Below are 17,024 nucleotides of genomic sequence, written 5' to 3'. Positions count from 1 at the left end.
ATTTGTGATTTCATGTTTTTTTGAAAAGAACTAAAATAAAAAACAAAGAATATGTTAAATAAAGACTTATGTATTTACGTGTAGGTAAAATTTGCCACAAAAAATGGGCCGGTCAAAAATTAATTCTATTTAAGATTTTTGGTATGCTATAAATTATTTAGGAACAATTTTTTAGGATTTTGGTAGAGGCTATTATAGGTAAGCGGCAACAATGGGAAACCATATTTGTATGCAGGTGAAACAGTTGTACCTTCGAATTTAGCGGGGATACATAAAATTTGAAATTCACATTAAACACTTAGATAATTGTTCCCAAAGACGGCGCGCTTGTGCATAAAGGTTTAGGTCTTCGAAATTCGCATTAGCAAACTTAGATAATTGTTCCCAAAGATGGCGCGCTTGTGCACGATAATGAATTACGATATTTGTATGAATTGTTCGAATTTACAAAAAACTTTTTCTATTAATTATAAACAAATAGAGTAATTTTTGTTAACAAAAATAGGCCTATGCACTGCGGCTGATCAATACGAATCGATTCATATAACCTTTATATGATTTTACGTATGCTAAGTATGCGAAACAGCCTGTCAATTGATTGTATGGAAATTTTGATAGCGTATTAATATATAGATAGTGGGTAATATACTGCCTATGCAAGACGGCCGCTATGATGCCGGTTGCCGCTCTAACCTAAAATCAAAAAAGTTTTTGGGACGTTTTTTTGTTTCGTAATTAGCATAAAAGGCAATATAAAAAAATGTAATGTTATATTTTTGTAAATTTTTTTTTTTTGTTCAGTATAAGACGTACTTTATCTAAAATGAGGATTAAATATGCAAATGCAACAACATTTTCGAGCAAATTTCCCATTAATTGTTATAAATAAATTTGTTAGTTTCAACAAAAGTTAACTCATTATTTGTGATTTCATGTTTTTTTTAAAAGAACTAAAAAAAAAACAAAGAATATGTTAAATAAAGACTTATGTATTTACGTGTAGGTAAAATTTGCCACAAAAAATGGGCCGGTCAAAAATTAATTCTATTTAAGATGTTTGGTACGCTATAAATTATTTTGGAACAATTTTTTAGGATTTTGGTAGAGGCTATTATAGGTAAGCGGCAACAATGGGAAACCATATTTGTATGCAGGTGAAACAGTTGTGCCTTCGAATTTAGCGGGGATAGATAAAATTTGAAATTCACATTAAACACTTAGATAATTGTTCCCAAAGACGGCGCGCTTGTGCATAAAGGTTTAGGTCTTTGAAATTCGCATTAGCAAACTTAGATAATTGTTCCCAAAAATGGCGCGCTTGTGCACGATAATGAATTACGATATTTGTATGAATTGTTCGAATTTACAAAAAACATTTTCTATTAATTATAAATAAATAGAGTAATATTTGTTAACAAAAATAGACCTATGCACTGCGGCTGATCAATACGAATCGATTCATATAACTTTTATATGATTTTACGTATGCTAAGTATGCGAAACAGCCTGTCAATTGATTGTATGGAAATTTTGTTAGCGTATTAATATATAGATAGTGGGTAATATACTGCCTATGCAAGACGGCCGCTATGATGCCGGTTGCCGCTCTGACCTAAAATCAAAAATGTTTTTGGGACGTTTTTTTGTTTCGTAATTAGCATAAAAGGCAATATAAAAAAATGTAATATTATATTTTTGTAACTTTTTTTTTTTGTTCAGTATAAGACGTACTTTATCTAAAATGAGGATTAAATCTGCAAATGCAACAACATTTTCGAGCAAATTTGCCTTTAATTGTTATAAATAAATTAGTTAGTTTCAACAAAAGTTAACTCATTATTTGTGATTTCATGTTTTTTTGAAAAGAACTAAAATAAAAAACAAAGAATCTGTTAAATAAAGACTTATGTATTTACGTGTAGGTAAAATTTCCACAAAAAATGGGCCGGTCAAAAATTAATTCTATTTAAGATTTTTCGTACGCTATAAATTATTTTGGAACACTTTTTTAGGATTTTGGTAGAAGCTATTATAGGTAAGCGGCAACAATGGGAAACCATATTTGTATGCAGGTGAAACAGTTGTGCCTTCGAATTTAGCGGGGATACATAAAATTTGAAATTCACATTAAACACTTAGATAATTGTTCCCAAAGACGGTGCGCTTGTGCATAAATGGTTTAGGTCTTTGAAATTCGCATTAGCAAACTTAGATAACTGTTCCCTTGTGCACGATAATGAATTACGATATTTGTATGAATTGTTCGAATTTACAAACAACTTTTTCTATTAATTATAAACAAATAGAGTAATATTTGTTAACAAAAATAGGCCTATGCACTGCGGCTGATCAATACGAATCGATTCATATAACTTTTATATGATTTTACGTATGCTAAGTATGCGAAACAGCCTGTCAATTGATTGTATGGAAATTTTGGTAGCGTATTAATATATAGATAGTGGGTAATATACTGCCTATGCAAGACGGCCGCTATGATGCCGGTTGCCGCTCTGACCTAAAATCAAAAAAGTTTTTGGGACGTTTTTTTGTTTCGTAATTAGCATAAAAGGCAATATAAAAAAAATGTAATGTTATATTTTTGTAACTTTTTTTTTTGTTCAGTATAAGACGTACTTTATCTAAAATGAGGATTAAATCTGCAAATGCAACAACATTTTCGAGCAAATTTGCAATTAATTGTTATAACTAAATTAGTTAGTTTTAACAAAAGTTAACTCATTATTTGTGATTTCATGTTTTTTTGAAAAGAACTAAAATAAAAAAACAAAGAATATGTTAAATAAAGACTTATGTATTTACGTGTAGGTAAAATTTGCCACAAAAAATGGGCCGGTCAAAAATTAATTCTATTTAAGATTTTTGGTATGCTATAAATTATTTTGGAACAATTTTTTAGGATTTTGGTAGAGGCTATTATAAGTAAGCGGCAACAATGGGAAACCATATTTGTATGCAGGTGAAACAGTTGTGCCTTCGAATTTAGCGGGGATACATAAAATTTGAAATTCACATTAAACACTTAGATAATTGTTCCCAAAGACGGCGCGCTTGTTCATAAAGGTTTAGGTCTTTGAAATTCGCATTAGCAAACTTAGATAATTGTTCCCAAAGATGGCGCGCTTGTGCACGATAATGAATTACGATATTTGTTTGAATTGTTCGAATTTACAAAAAACTTTTTCTATTAATTATAAACAAATAGAGTAATATTTGTTAACAAAAATAGGCCTATGCACTGCGGCTGATCAATACGAATCGATTCATATAACTTTTATATGATTTTACGTATGCTAAGTATGCGAAACAGCCTGTCAATTGATTGTATGGAAATTTTGTTAGCGTATTAATATATAGATAGTGGGTAATATACTGCCTATGCAAGACGGCCGCTATGATGCCGGTTGCCGCTCTGACCTAAAATCAAAAAAGTTTTTGGGACGTTTTTTTGTTTCGTAATTAGCATAAAAGGCAATATAAAAAAATGTTATGTTATATTTTTGTAAATTTTTTTTTTTTGTTCAGTATAAGACGTACTTTATTTAAAATGAGGATTAAATCTGCAAATGCAACAACATTTTCGAGCAAATTTGCCATTAATTGTTATAAATAAATTAGTTAGTTTCAACAAAAGTTAACTCATTATTTGTGATTTCATGTTTTTTTGAAAAGAACTAAAATAAAAAACAAAGAATATGTTAAATAAAGACTTATGTATTTACGTGTAGGTAAAATTTGCCACAAAAAATGGGCCGGTCAAAAATTAATTCTATTTAAGATTTTTGGTACGCTATAAATTATTTTGGAACAATTTTTTAGGATTTTGGTAGAGGCTATTATAGGTAAGCGGCAACAATGGGAAACCATATTTGTATGCAGGTGAAACAGTTGTGCCTTCGAATTTAGCGGGGATACATAAAATTTGAAATTCACATTAAACACTTAGATAATTGTTCCCAAAGACGGCGCGCTTGTGCATAAAGGTTTAGGTCTTTGAAATTCGAATTAGCAAACTTAGATAATTGTTCCCAAAAATGGCGCGCTTGTGCACGATAATGAATTACGATATTTGTATGAATTGTTCGAATTTACAACAAACTTTTTCTATTAATTATAAACAAATAGAGTAATATTTGTTAACAAAAATAGACCTATGCACTGCGGCTGATCAATACGAATCGATTCATATAACTGTTATATGATTTTACGTATGCTAAGTATGCGAAACAGCCCGTCAATTGATTGTATGGAAATTTTGTTAGCGTATTAATAAATAGATAGTGGGTAATATACTGCCTATGCAAGACGGCCGCTATGATGCCCGTTGCCGCTCTGACCTAAAATCAAAAAGTTTTTGGGACGTTTTTTTGTTTCGTAATTAGCATAAAAGGCAATATAAAAAAATGTAATGTTATATTTTTGTAACTTTTTTTTTTTGTTCAGTATAAGACGTACTTTATCTAAAATGAGGATTAAATCTGCAAATGCAACAACATTTTCGAGCAAATTTGCCATTAATTGTTATAAATAAATTAGTTAGTTTCAACAAAAGTTAACTCATTATTTGTGATTTCATGTTTTTTTGAAAAGAACTAAAATAAAAAACAAAGAATATGTTAAATAAAGACTTATGTATTTACGTGTAGGTAAAATTTGCCACAAAAAATGGGCCGGTCAAAAATTAATTCTATTTAAGATTTTTGGTACGCTATAAATTATTTTGGAACAATTTTTTAGGATTTTGGTAGAGGCTATTATAGGTAAGCGGCAACAATGGGAAACCATATTTATATGCAGGTGAAACAGTTGTGCCTTCGAATTTAGCGGGGATACATAGAATTTGAAATTCACATTAAACACTTACATAATTGTTCCCAAAGACGGCGCGCTTGTGCATAAAGGTTTAGGTCTTTGAAATTTGCATTAGCAAACTTAGATAATTGTTCCCAAAGATGGCGCGCTTGCGCACGATAATGAATTACGATATTTGTATGAATTGTTCGAATTTACAAAAAACTTTTTCTATTAATTATAAACAAATAGGGTAATATTTGTTAACAAAAATAGGCCTATGCACTGCGGCTGATCAATACGAATCGATTCATATAACTTTTATATGATTTTACGTATGCTAAGTATGCGAAACAGCCTGTCAATTGAGTGTATGGAAATTTTGTTAGCCTATTAATATATAGATAGTGGGTAATATACTGCCTATGCAAGACGGCCGCTATGATGCCGGTTGCCGCTCTGACCTAAAATCAAAAAGTTTTTGGGACGTTTTTTTGTTTCGTAATTAGCATAAAAGGCAATATAAAAAAATGTAATGTTATATTTTTGTAACTTTTTTTTTTGTTCAGTATAAGACGTACTTTATCTAAAATGAGGATTAAATCTGCAAATGCAACAACATTTTCGAGCAAATTTGCCATTAATTGTTATAAATAAATTAGTTAGTTTCAACAAAAGTTAACTCATTATTTGTGATTTCATGTTTTTTTGAAAAGAACTAAAATAAAAAACAAAGAATATGTTAAATAAAGACTTATGTATTAAACATTAACATTATATGTTAAACATTAAACACTTAGATAATTGTTCCCAAAGACGGCGAGCTTGTGCATAAAGGTTTAGGTCTTTGAAATTCGCATTAGCAAACTTAGATAATTGTTCCCAATTATAACCAAATAGAGTAATATTTGTTAACAAAAATAGGCCTATGCACTGCGGCTGATCAATACGAATATAACTTTTATATGATTTTACGTATGCTAAGTATACGAAACTGCCTGTCAATTGATTGTATGGAAATTTTGTTAGCGTATTAATATATAGATACTACTACCCCACTCAGCACTGCTTTATATTTAACCAATCATTCGGGATCCCAAATTATACATTTTAGTTAACACCTGTTTACCATGAACAAAACCTATATGAGCAAAAAAGCAAATGATACCCTTGACGCAGGTCAACCCGACACAAGTCTTTATACTTTCATTTCGAAAACAATAGACTAGAGGCTTTTTACTCAAAGTGGTCAGCAACCCTGATAGCTGAACAAACTGAGTCCCTTCTTAAGGTAAAAACTCAGCAACTCAAGCGATTCCATCCCATTAGGAGTCCACCGATTCAATAGAGCAAAAACACAAAAAGTGATCTGACAGTTATGAAACGTACATGTCTCAGATAATGGATGCCATGCAACTACTGCGACCATCGCATCAAACTTTTCAGCCCCAAAATCCCCCAAATACATCAAACTCATCACAAGTATACCTCAAAGTACCAGCTTGCGATACTGAAATATTCTACGGAGGACACGAAGACTGGCCGATATTCAGAGATATGTTTACGGCAGTTTACGGCAATCATCCCAAACCCATTCAAGCTCAAAAACTATATCACCTACGGCAGAAAAAGAGAGGCCCAGCAGGCCAACTTGTTAAACCATACCCCCTAACGGATCACAGCTTCCAGCTAGCATGGGACGCCCTCAAAACTCGGTCCGAAAATCGAAGAATATTGGTTGATAATCAGCTGAAGACCCTCTTTAGTCTTCAGCAAAAACCCTCAGAAAACGGTGAGCAGATTCAAAAGCTGCAGACTACAATAAATAATTGTTTATGTGCCCTGGCAGCACAAGGTATCCCAACCTCTAATTGGGAACCCATCCTTGTGTAAATATGCTCTTCGCAACTTCCCACTGAAACTCTCTCTCTATGGGAACAGTCTCTTAGTTCCCGAAATGAGTTACCCCTTTGGACAGATATGGACAAATATCTGACATCCAGATATGAAGTAGTGGAGAGACTCCATACTTATAGGCCGGGTAAACCTAAAACATCTACTTACACCTACTTTCACTCCCAGGTCCACAAATAACTCTACCATAACTCCACGTTCTCAAACAGCAACAGAACGAATAACTTCCACACAGAACTACAGCAAGTATCCTGTAAGCTGTGTAATTCGAACCATACAATGAAGTTTTGTGTAAAATTTAAAGCACTCACGGTCTCAGACCGCCTCAAATTTGTAAGAGACAACAATTATTGCGAGAATTGTTTGTCATACTCCCACCTAAAGAGCGATTGTCAGAACAAGTTTTTATGCATTTACTGTCAGAAAAGACATCACTTCCTCCTACATTTTCAACACCAACCAAACGCACCTCGGGCGACCGGCTCAAGACCCCAAAAAATCGTAGCGCAAGCCACCACCTCAATTCAGGAAAATTTGGCTCAACCATCGACGTCACGTCAAGCAGCGAATCAAGCAGCGGCGCAGAAATACCAGGATCCAACCACCCACACGGTCCCATTACATTTCTCCGGCAGCTGCGAAACAAATCGACTCCGCACGGCAATCGTCCTTATACATTACGCGGGGGAGTACCATAAAATTCGTGTACCTATATATTTGTGTTGAGTTGTGACGTCTGTGGGAAATGCAATGCCAGCAAATTTGCCTAAATGCAAATTTGGTTTAGTCACGGGGTGTACACACATCTGTATTAAATCGTGTGAATTGCGCTGCCAGCAACAATTAGTAAATGCCTCGTTTTGTGTTGACTAAAATTTAGATTCATTTTGTTAGAGGGTAACACATTAACTGGTTCACTCACTTGGCATTGAAATTGTTGACTGTTTATACTACATCTCGCTTTTTTTCAGAATGCTTATGCATTTGGCAAATGCATGAGCATTCTATTTTTATTTAGTTAAATATAAATTAATTCTATATTTTGTATTTTACGTTTGTAGGTTGAAAATTTACTTACTTACTTAATTTACTTATTTAAGTCTATTGTTGTGTATTAATATTTTCTATTATTTACGATATTGCTATTTTCTATGTTACTGGGAAATTTTTGCTTATCATTATTTCCCATTCTAGAGGGGATTAAAGTGTAATTATTTTTACAATCGATATTTTCTACTTTACAGGGCCCTTTATATCTACTGTCTAACTTATGGCCTTGATTCATTTTTAACTAACACTGTATATCCTATATTTATTTCCTTATAGTGAATATTTTTATCATAACTAATCTTTTGTTTTTCTTTAGCCTTTTTTACTAATTTAAAGGCTCTAACCTGTGCTATTTGTAACCTATATTTAATTTCTTTATCATAAGCTTCATAACTGTATAATGGGCTTACTGTATTTTCTTGTAAAAATTCGTAAGTCTGGGGTTTTTACGAAAGATCAATTCGAATGGGCAATAACTATGGACTGTAGATGGGGTTGTATTGTAACAATATGCAAACTATTTAAGATACTCATCCCAATCTTCTTTGTTAATGGATATGTATGAACGCACATATTCATTGAAAGTTCTATGGCTACGTTCAACAGTGCCTAAAGTTTGGTGGTGATACGGCGTAGATGTTTTGTGCTCAATATTGAGAAGTTTACATAGTTCTTCGAACAGGCTATTTTTATATTCAGATCCCATATCCGTTATTATTGTTTTCATACTTCCATAAATTAGTATGAAATTCTCGAATATGGCTCTGGCTACTGTTTTTGCATGTTTGCTCTGTATAGGAATTGCAACTAAGTATTTAGTCAAATCACATATCAGAGTGACAGCGTATTCATTTCCATTTAATGATCTCGGTAAAGGTCCAATTGTATCTATTTGTACTATTTCGAACGCCTTCGTTGGTTTCTCAGTCAAAGTCATTGGTTCTTTTAAATTTTTATTAATTTAATTTTTATTACAATTTACGCATTTCTTTATATATTTTCTTATATAATTGTTCATATTTTTCCAATAATATTTTTGTCTAATTTTATTAGTTGTACGATTGATTCCTCGGTGGCCACCATTAACAGGATCATCGTGATATTTTTGAAGAATCTTTTTAATTTTATCATTTTCCGTCACATGCACAAACTCCGGAGTTAATGCAATAGTTAAATTTCTGAGAACTTTGGTACCAATCTCTTTAAATGTGTTTACTCGAGTATATTTAAACAATTTGTATCCTAAGGACAACTGTATTTTATTTATTTTTAAATTGCCGGCTTCTTTCATAAGCCTGGTAAAGAATTGATCTAGGTCAATCTTCGCCTCAACAATTTGATTATCAATATTTATATTGCACTCCACATTTTCTTTCCTTTTTTGAAATATAATTTCGAAGGATCGAAAACGAGCTGGAGTAGTTTTTTTACTTCACATTTATTAAGCGCTTCATATACTATAGAGTTCTCTTTGTAACTTTTCTTCTCTTAATTTTTATTACTGTTATTATTGGAAATATTTTTAGTTTGCGATCTTGTCGTGACTTTCATTATTTTACATGCATATACTGACATTTCTTTCAAATCATTGATATCTATTCGTGACAAAGCGTCTGCCACGTAATTTTTTTCCAGCTATGTACTCCACCCCAAAGTCATACTCTTCCAGATCTAATCTAATTCTAGTTAATTTAGATGAACGGTTTTGATTGAGAATAAATAAGCTAAAGGTCGATGATCCGTTTTCACTGTGAACTTTCTGCCATAAACTTATGGTCTAAAATATATAATGGCCCAATGTATGGCCGCCAATTCTTTTTCGATCGTGGCTTTATTTATTTCGCCTTTTGTAAATGATCTTGAGGCATAGGCAATGGGTAATTGTTTTCCTTCATACTCTTGGCTTAGCACAGCACCGCAAGCATAACCACTTGCGTAAGTTGTAATAAAGAACTCTACCAAAATTGGGATATTGTAGGATATTTGGACTAATTAATGCATTTTTTAGGTAGCTAACAGATTTCTCGCAGTCGTCTGTCCAATTGAAAATTAAATTTTTCTTACTAAGCCTTGTTAGAATCCTGGCGAATTCTGCGAAATCTGGTATGAATATTCTATAATAATTACAAAATGCGACAAATCTTTTTGCTTCATCGGCATTTTTGCGAGTTGGGTAATTTTGAACAATTTTAAATTTATTTGGGTATGGTAAAATTCCAGTACTTGTGCATTTATGTCCAATATAAGTAACTTCTTGGCTGAAAAATAGACAGTTGTCCAGATGTAATTTTAAATTGTATTTTCTGCATGTGGAGAATACATTCCGTAAATTTTTAATCATATGTTTTTCGGAGCATCCTAATACGCCTAAATCGTCCATGTATAAAAATGCTTGTGATGGTTTTGGACCTGCGAATGCTAACGTCATCATCCTCTGGAATGAGTTTAGAGCTTCTTTGAGGCCATAAGGCAATCTTTTGAAACGACAAGTACCGTTATCCGCTGTAAAGGATGTTATATCCCTTGACTCTGGGCTGAGTTCTATTTGGTGAAATCCTGACATTAAATCTAGGTATGAGAAATATTTCGCTCTTCCTAATTGATCCAGAATATCATCTGATCTTGGCAAAGGGAATTTATCAGCTGTACATATTTTATTTATTTGTCTGAAATCAACAACTAATCTCCCCCTTTTTTCTTGTTTGCACGGAAGGGATTTTTTAGGTACCAATAAAATAGGGCTGTTGTACTCTGAGGTTGATTGTTCCACAATATCATCTTGAATTAGTTTATTTACTTGTTTATTTATTTCATTCTTATGTGCTTGAGGTAGTCTATAATTTTTAATATACACAGGAGTGTTATCTTTCATATGCAACTTTTGTTTGTAAAAATTGCTGGTCGTGATTGGTTCTGTTTCTTATGAAAATATATCAACGAATTCTGAGCATAATGTGTTGAGTGATTTACTAGCGAATGGCGGAAAATTTTTATTCTATCTTTCTAATTTTTCTTTATTATTACCTTTATTTTGAGCTGTATTTTCTATTATTACATAGTCCTCTAAATTTTCTGTTTTTATCTCATAATCTTGAATGATTGCATATTTATCTGTTGTATTTATTATTCTTACTAAAGCCTGCTTTGAGTTACCTATCGTGTTGGCTAGAAAAATGTCATCTGTCAATTCTTGATGAGGTACTAATAATTCCTTATTTTAACTATTGATATGAACCAGTCTAATTACTTCGGCTCTTGCGGGTATTGTAATGCTATTGATTGTTGGTTTATTTGTCATTTGTATAACTATATCTTCTGGGTGATCATATGGTCGTAGTATTAGGCTGTCCCCATTTTTATTATAATCTAAAATGCAATTATATTTTTTAATGAAGTCGAGTCCCAAAATTCCATCACATGGGATTGGGAAATTGTCTTCTGCTTGTGCCCTATTAAAAGACTATCATCTGTTAGATCTGATTTTACTGTTCCAAATGTGCTTGTTATACCTCGACCAATACCTTTTAAATCTGTGATCTATGAGTGATTTATTGTGACATTACTGTCAATTTTACCCTTCTTTATAATTGAGATATCCGCTACTGTATATTATCAGGAACGTTGAAGTTGACTTATTTCGAGTAGGATTGGAAGATATGTAGCTGTTCAGATGCAAGTTGAATGTATATACTTTATTACCTTTGGAGTTTACTGTTTGAGTGGAGTTTGCTGGTTTTCCTATTGGTTTATATTACGGAGATTTCGCGCGTTACTCTGATTAGATGATCTTGACTGACCTCCAAAATTGCGTCTTGGGAAATTATTATTTGTCTATTGTTATTATTATTATTATACCGGTTAGTGTTATTATAATATCTTCGATTTTGGTTCCCCCTGTAATTATTATTTTAGTAGCTTCTTCGAAAGTTACCCCGGTAATTACCTTGTGAGCGCGTCAGGCGTAACACTGTATTTGGGTTACCCGTGGCTTCAGTACAGCAATTTGTAAATTTTGAAATAGCCGCGTTCATAGGTGTGAGCGTTCCTGCTTGCATTATCAATTTAACTCTTTCTTTAGCCGAGTTCTTACATATAGCCTTTACAGATGATTGTGTGGCATATTCGGTTGCCAAATCAGGTGGAAGACCGTCAGATATGTAAGCACCCTCCAACGATTTTGTCAATTTTTCGATTTCTGCAGTGTACTGGTTAGCTGTTTTACTGCGCTGTTGGACGTTTAGGAGTTTTGCTGTCAAAACCTCTACAAATTCACCTTTAATTGCTGAACTCCACTTTTGCTTTATTGCTGGTATTGAATTTTCAGTGCTCAAAAGGTTTCTAGCTGTTCCCTTGAGCTTAGTTTTTATCATGGAGACTGCTATGGTCTCATGAGTATCCTTAATTTGTTCTAGGGTATCTAGTGCGTCTAAGAAACCATCTAAGTTTTCAGGATTACCATCAAACTTAGGCGGAATTGACGAAGCCGTTTCTAAAAATTCTACTGTGTGGTCTTGTCTTGTTTGGTAGTTTGGCGTATGCATTAAAATTTCTCTTTGTTCTTGTTTTTGTCCTTCTTTTTGTTCTACTTCTGGTCCCTCTTCTAAATCGGAAGCTGACTCCAGCAGGAATGTGTTAAAGTCTATTTCTATTTATTTTTTGAATCTCGTTGATACTATGAATTCTATATCATATCTTGCCAGTGAGGACACCAATATGTCTCTAACGCTGGTAAAAATTTGATATGCTTGGTCTTTTCGATTGCCGTCTAGTTTGCCATTTAACTGTTGTATCGTCTTTCCTATTTTATTAAATGCTTCAACTATTATTTTGAGATGCTTTACTACTGTTTCTGCCTTTACCTTTGTCTTTTTATTAATACATTTGTAAGATTTTTCTCCTAGGGTTTTTTCTTCTATGCGTAATTTACGATATCTTCCCATTTGTCCATTGGGGATGGTAGATAAAACGTTTGTTAAACCTTATCTTAACCGTCGGCGAGGCTGGCATATCGCTTTTTTGGGAATTTGTTAGGGGTTGAATAGAGCTTCAGAAACAAATTAATGCAACTTACTACACAGATGATTAGAAGCATTGTAGCATTATGCGTCATGCCCACCTATGTAATACATTTACGGCCTTACGCATCATGAACTTCTATGCCAATACATTTTAATAGCATAATCATATTACAATATCATAAGACATAAATTACTTTATACTCACACAGCGGTTAGCTAACATCAATGGAATGCCGAATATAAATCCCTTGTCAGTTCACACATAACAAATTATGCTTATGTTAGTTTGTCACCAAAATATTTACATACAACCAATAATATGAATTAACCAAATATTCACATTTCACATGAATATCTATCTGCTGACTTTGCATACAAATCTACATGCATGCATAGTAATACAAACTAGTATCGCCTGTGGTCGAAATTCGACCAACGTGTATTTTTTTCAACTCAGTCTATGCATCAAGTGTTGGAAATATAGCAAACTGGTCTAACTGACTTAACTTTTTCCTTAAGATTTTGAATTTGATCTAAGACCTTGTACTTTTTGATTGTATTTTCTTAAATTTTCTACAAACTTTTCGCGTGTAATTATAACGTTTAAACAAAAATATAAAAATTATGTAAAATCAAATGAAATTGACATAGAATTATGGTGAAATTACTTGAAATTGAATTGCAAAATAGGTTTTTCCACACCATCCGTTGGCGCGCTACCGAAGTTAGTTTTGGGAGCTCGGTTCCCCAGTAGGCCTATATAACCCATATACATATATCGCCCATTTACTTCGATTGTGTCATAATTCAAAAAAACGAACTTTTAGCTAAAAACGAAGAAATTTGCTAAAGGAATTTAGCCTATTTCACGCCACCCGTTTAATTTTGTATAAATACATATATAATACTTTCGAAACAAAAATTTCGAGTAGAATAGCGGATACCTTCATAAAAAATAAAATTAAAATATAAAAAAATTATGTAATGAGAAAGAAAGCAGAGATTACTAAAAAATGTTTAATCAAAGAAAAAATAAGGTACTTAAATTGCGAAAAAATTAAGTGAAGTGAACAAACAGTTCCATATAAAAACGCAATAAGTGCACTTAGACTTTTTCCGAAATTTAATGTGATCATTGTGGAAATATGAAGATTCTAATGTTCGGATATTTAATGTTGGGATTCCCATTGAGATCTATGTACGTAATTAATTTGTATTAAATTTGTAAACACTCCATTTCATGAATATATATGACCATATCTACGATAAAATGTCGTCTGTGAACAATACAATACTAAGATATAACAAGGCAGAATAAATTAGAAAGAAAAGAAAAACAAACAAAAACATTAAAGTTATTCACGTAAACATAAAATTGATTTCATAACTTTAAGCGACATACAAAAATTAGGGTTATGGGATCTAAGCATCCGATTAATGGATATATAATCCAACAAAGTTAGCCTAATAATAAATATAGTGGGTAATATACTGACTATGCACGCTATGATGCCGGTTCCCGTTTTGACCTAAAATCAAAGACGTTTTTTTGTTTCGTTTAATATACAATGTGAAATTTTCCGATTCAATCAAGTTGCAGTATAATAATAATAAACCATTTTGAAATAAGAGAATATATAATAAAATAAAATAAGAAGTAAATAAATTAGCATAAAAGGTAATATAAAAAATTTAATGTTATATTTTTGTAACTTTTTTTTTTTTTCGTTCAGTATAAGACGTACTTTGCCATTAATTGTTATAAAAAATTAGTTAGTTTCAACTAAAGTTAACTCATTATTTGCGATTTCATGTTTTTTTGAAAACAACTAAATTAAAAACAAAGAACCTGTTAAATAAAGACTTATGTGTTTACGTGTAAGTGAAATTTGCCACGAAAAATGGGCCGGTCAAAACTAAATTCTATTTAAGCTTTTTGGTACGCTACAAATATTTTGGAACAATTTTTTAGAATTTTGATAGAGGCTATTATAGGCAAGTGGCAACAATGGGAAACCATGTAGCGCGTACGCTTATGTAGGTTTGTGTCTTAGAGCACTTACATGATTTGTCCAAGATGGCGCGCTTTTGTGCAAGAAAGTAAATATCCATATTTGGAGAGATTGTTGGATTTACGAAAAAGTTTTTCTATTAATTATAAACAAATAGAGTAATATTTGTTAACAAAAATAGGCCTATGTACTGCGGCTGATCTATACGAATCGATTCATATCACTTTCATATGATTTTACGTATGCTAACTATGCGAAACCGCCTGTCAATTGTTTGTATGGCCTATGTACTGCGGCTGATCTATACGAATCGATTCATATCACTTTCATATGATTTTACGTATGCTAACTATGCGAAACCGCCTGTCAATTGTTTGTATGGAAATTTTGTTAGCGTATTAATATATAGATTAGCGTATTAATATATAGATAGTGGGTAATATACTGCCTATGCAATACGGCCGCTATGATGCCGGTAACCGCTTTGACCTAAAATCAAAAACGTTTTTGGGACGTTTTTTTGTTTCGTTTAATATACAGCGTGAAATTTTCCGATTCAGTCAAGTTGCATTTAAATTATAACAAACCAATTTGAAATAAGAGAATATATAATAAAATAAAATAAGAACTAAAATAAAATAGCATAAAAGGCAATATAAAAAAGTAACGTTATATTTTTGTAACTTTTTTTTTGTTCAGTATACGACGTACTTTATCTAAAATGAGGATTAAACCTGCAAATGCAAAAACATTTTCGGGCAAATTTGCTATTAATTGTTATAAATAAATTAGTTAGTTTTGCGATTTCATGTTTTTTTTGAAAACAACTAAAATAAAAAACAAAGAATCTGCTAAATAAAGACTTATGTATTTACGTTTAAGTGAAATTTGCCACAAAAAATGGGCCGGTCAAAAATTAATTCTATTTAAGATTTTTTGGTACGCTAAAAATAATTTGGAACAATTTTTTAGGATTTTGGTAGAGACTATTATAAATAGGTAAGCGGCAACAAAGGGGAACCATATTTGAATGTAGGTGAAACGTTTGTACTTTCGAATTTAGCGAGTATACATAAAATTTGAAATTCACATTAGAAAACTTAAATAATTGTTCCCAAAGATGGCGCGCTTGTGCATAAAGGTTTAGGTCTTTGAAATTCGCATTAGAGCACTTAGATACTTGTTCCCAAAGATGGCGCGCTTGTGCACGAAAATGACTTACGATATTTGTATGAATTGTTCGAATTTTAAAAAAAGTTTTTCCATTAATTATAAACAAATAGAGTAATATTTGTTACCACAAATAGGCCTATGCACTGCGGCTGATCAAAACGAATCGATTCATATAACTTTTATATGATTTTACGTATGCTAAGTATGCGAAACAGCCTGTCAATTGATTGTATGGAAATTTTGTTAGCGTATTAATATATAGATATACATATATGCATAGCAATACAAATCTACATATACTACATATATGCATATTAATACAAATCTACATATATACATAGCAATACAAATCTACATATATGCTCAGTAATACAAATGTACTTATTTTTAGTTGTTAGTATTAGGATATTTATAAATGTGTAGGTTAAGTAATTAGCTATAAAAAGAGAAAAAATTTTTGTAATAAAGACAATCTTGATCTGACTACCAAAGTCAATACATTTCTTATTATTATAAAAAATGGCCGAAATCCGACCATAACCACGCCCACTTTATCGATATCGAAAATTAGGAAAAATGAAAAAAATGCCATAATTCTATACCAAATACGAAAAAAGGGATGAAACATGGTAACTGGATTGGTTTATTGACGCAAAGTATAACTTTGGAAAAAACTTTGTAAAATGGGTGTGACACCTACCATATTAAGTAGAAGAAAATGAAAAAGTTCTACAAGGCGAAATCAACAGCGCTTGGAATCTTGGCAGGAATACTGTTAGTGGTATTGCATATATAAATAAATTAGCAGTACCCGACAGATGATTTTCTGGATCACCTGGTCCACATTTTGGTCGATATCGCGAGAACGCTTTCACATATACATCTAAGGGCCACTCGCTTTTAAAACCCTCATTAATACCTTTAATTTGATATCCATATCGTACAAACACATTCTAGAGTCACCCCTTGCCCACCCTAATGGCGATATCTCGAAAAGGCGTCACCCTATAGACCTAATATCCACTCCATCTTAAAATGCTCAGTA

At 32.2% G+C, this 17,024-nt stretch overlaps 1 protein-coding gene across 8 annotated transcripts in view; it reads right to left on the bottom strand.

Moving 5' to 3' along the window:
• The window catches only part of Nepl16 (Neprilysin-like 16), a 2,088,045-nt gene that overhangs the window by 673,233 nt on the left and 1,397,788 nt on the right, over positions 1-17,024 (bottom strand). The window lies entirely within an intron of this gene.

This window comes from Eurosta solidaginis, chromosome 1, assembly GCF_040869045.1.
Source record: "Eurosta solidaginis isolate ZX-2024a chromosome 1, ASM4086904v1, whole genome shotgun sequence".
Taxonomy (NCBI): domain Eukaryota; kingdom Metazoa; phylum Arthropoda; class Insecta; order Diptera; family Tephritidae; genus Eurosta; species Eurosta solidaginis.
The sequence above is the reverse complement of the archived record's forward strand: the minus strand, read 5'-3'. Positions and strand labels throughout refer to the sequence as shown.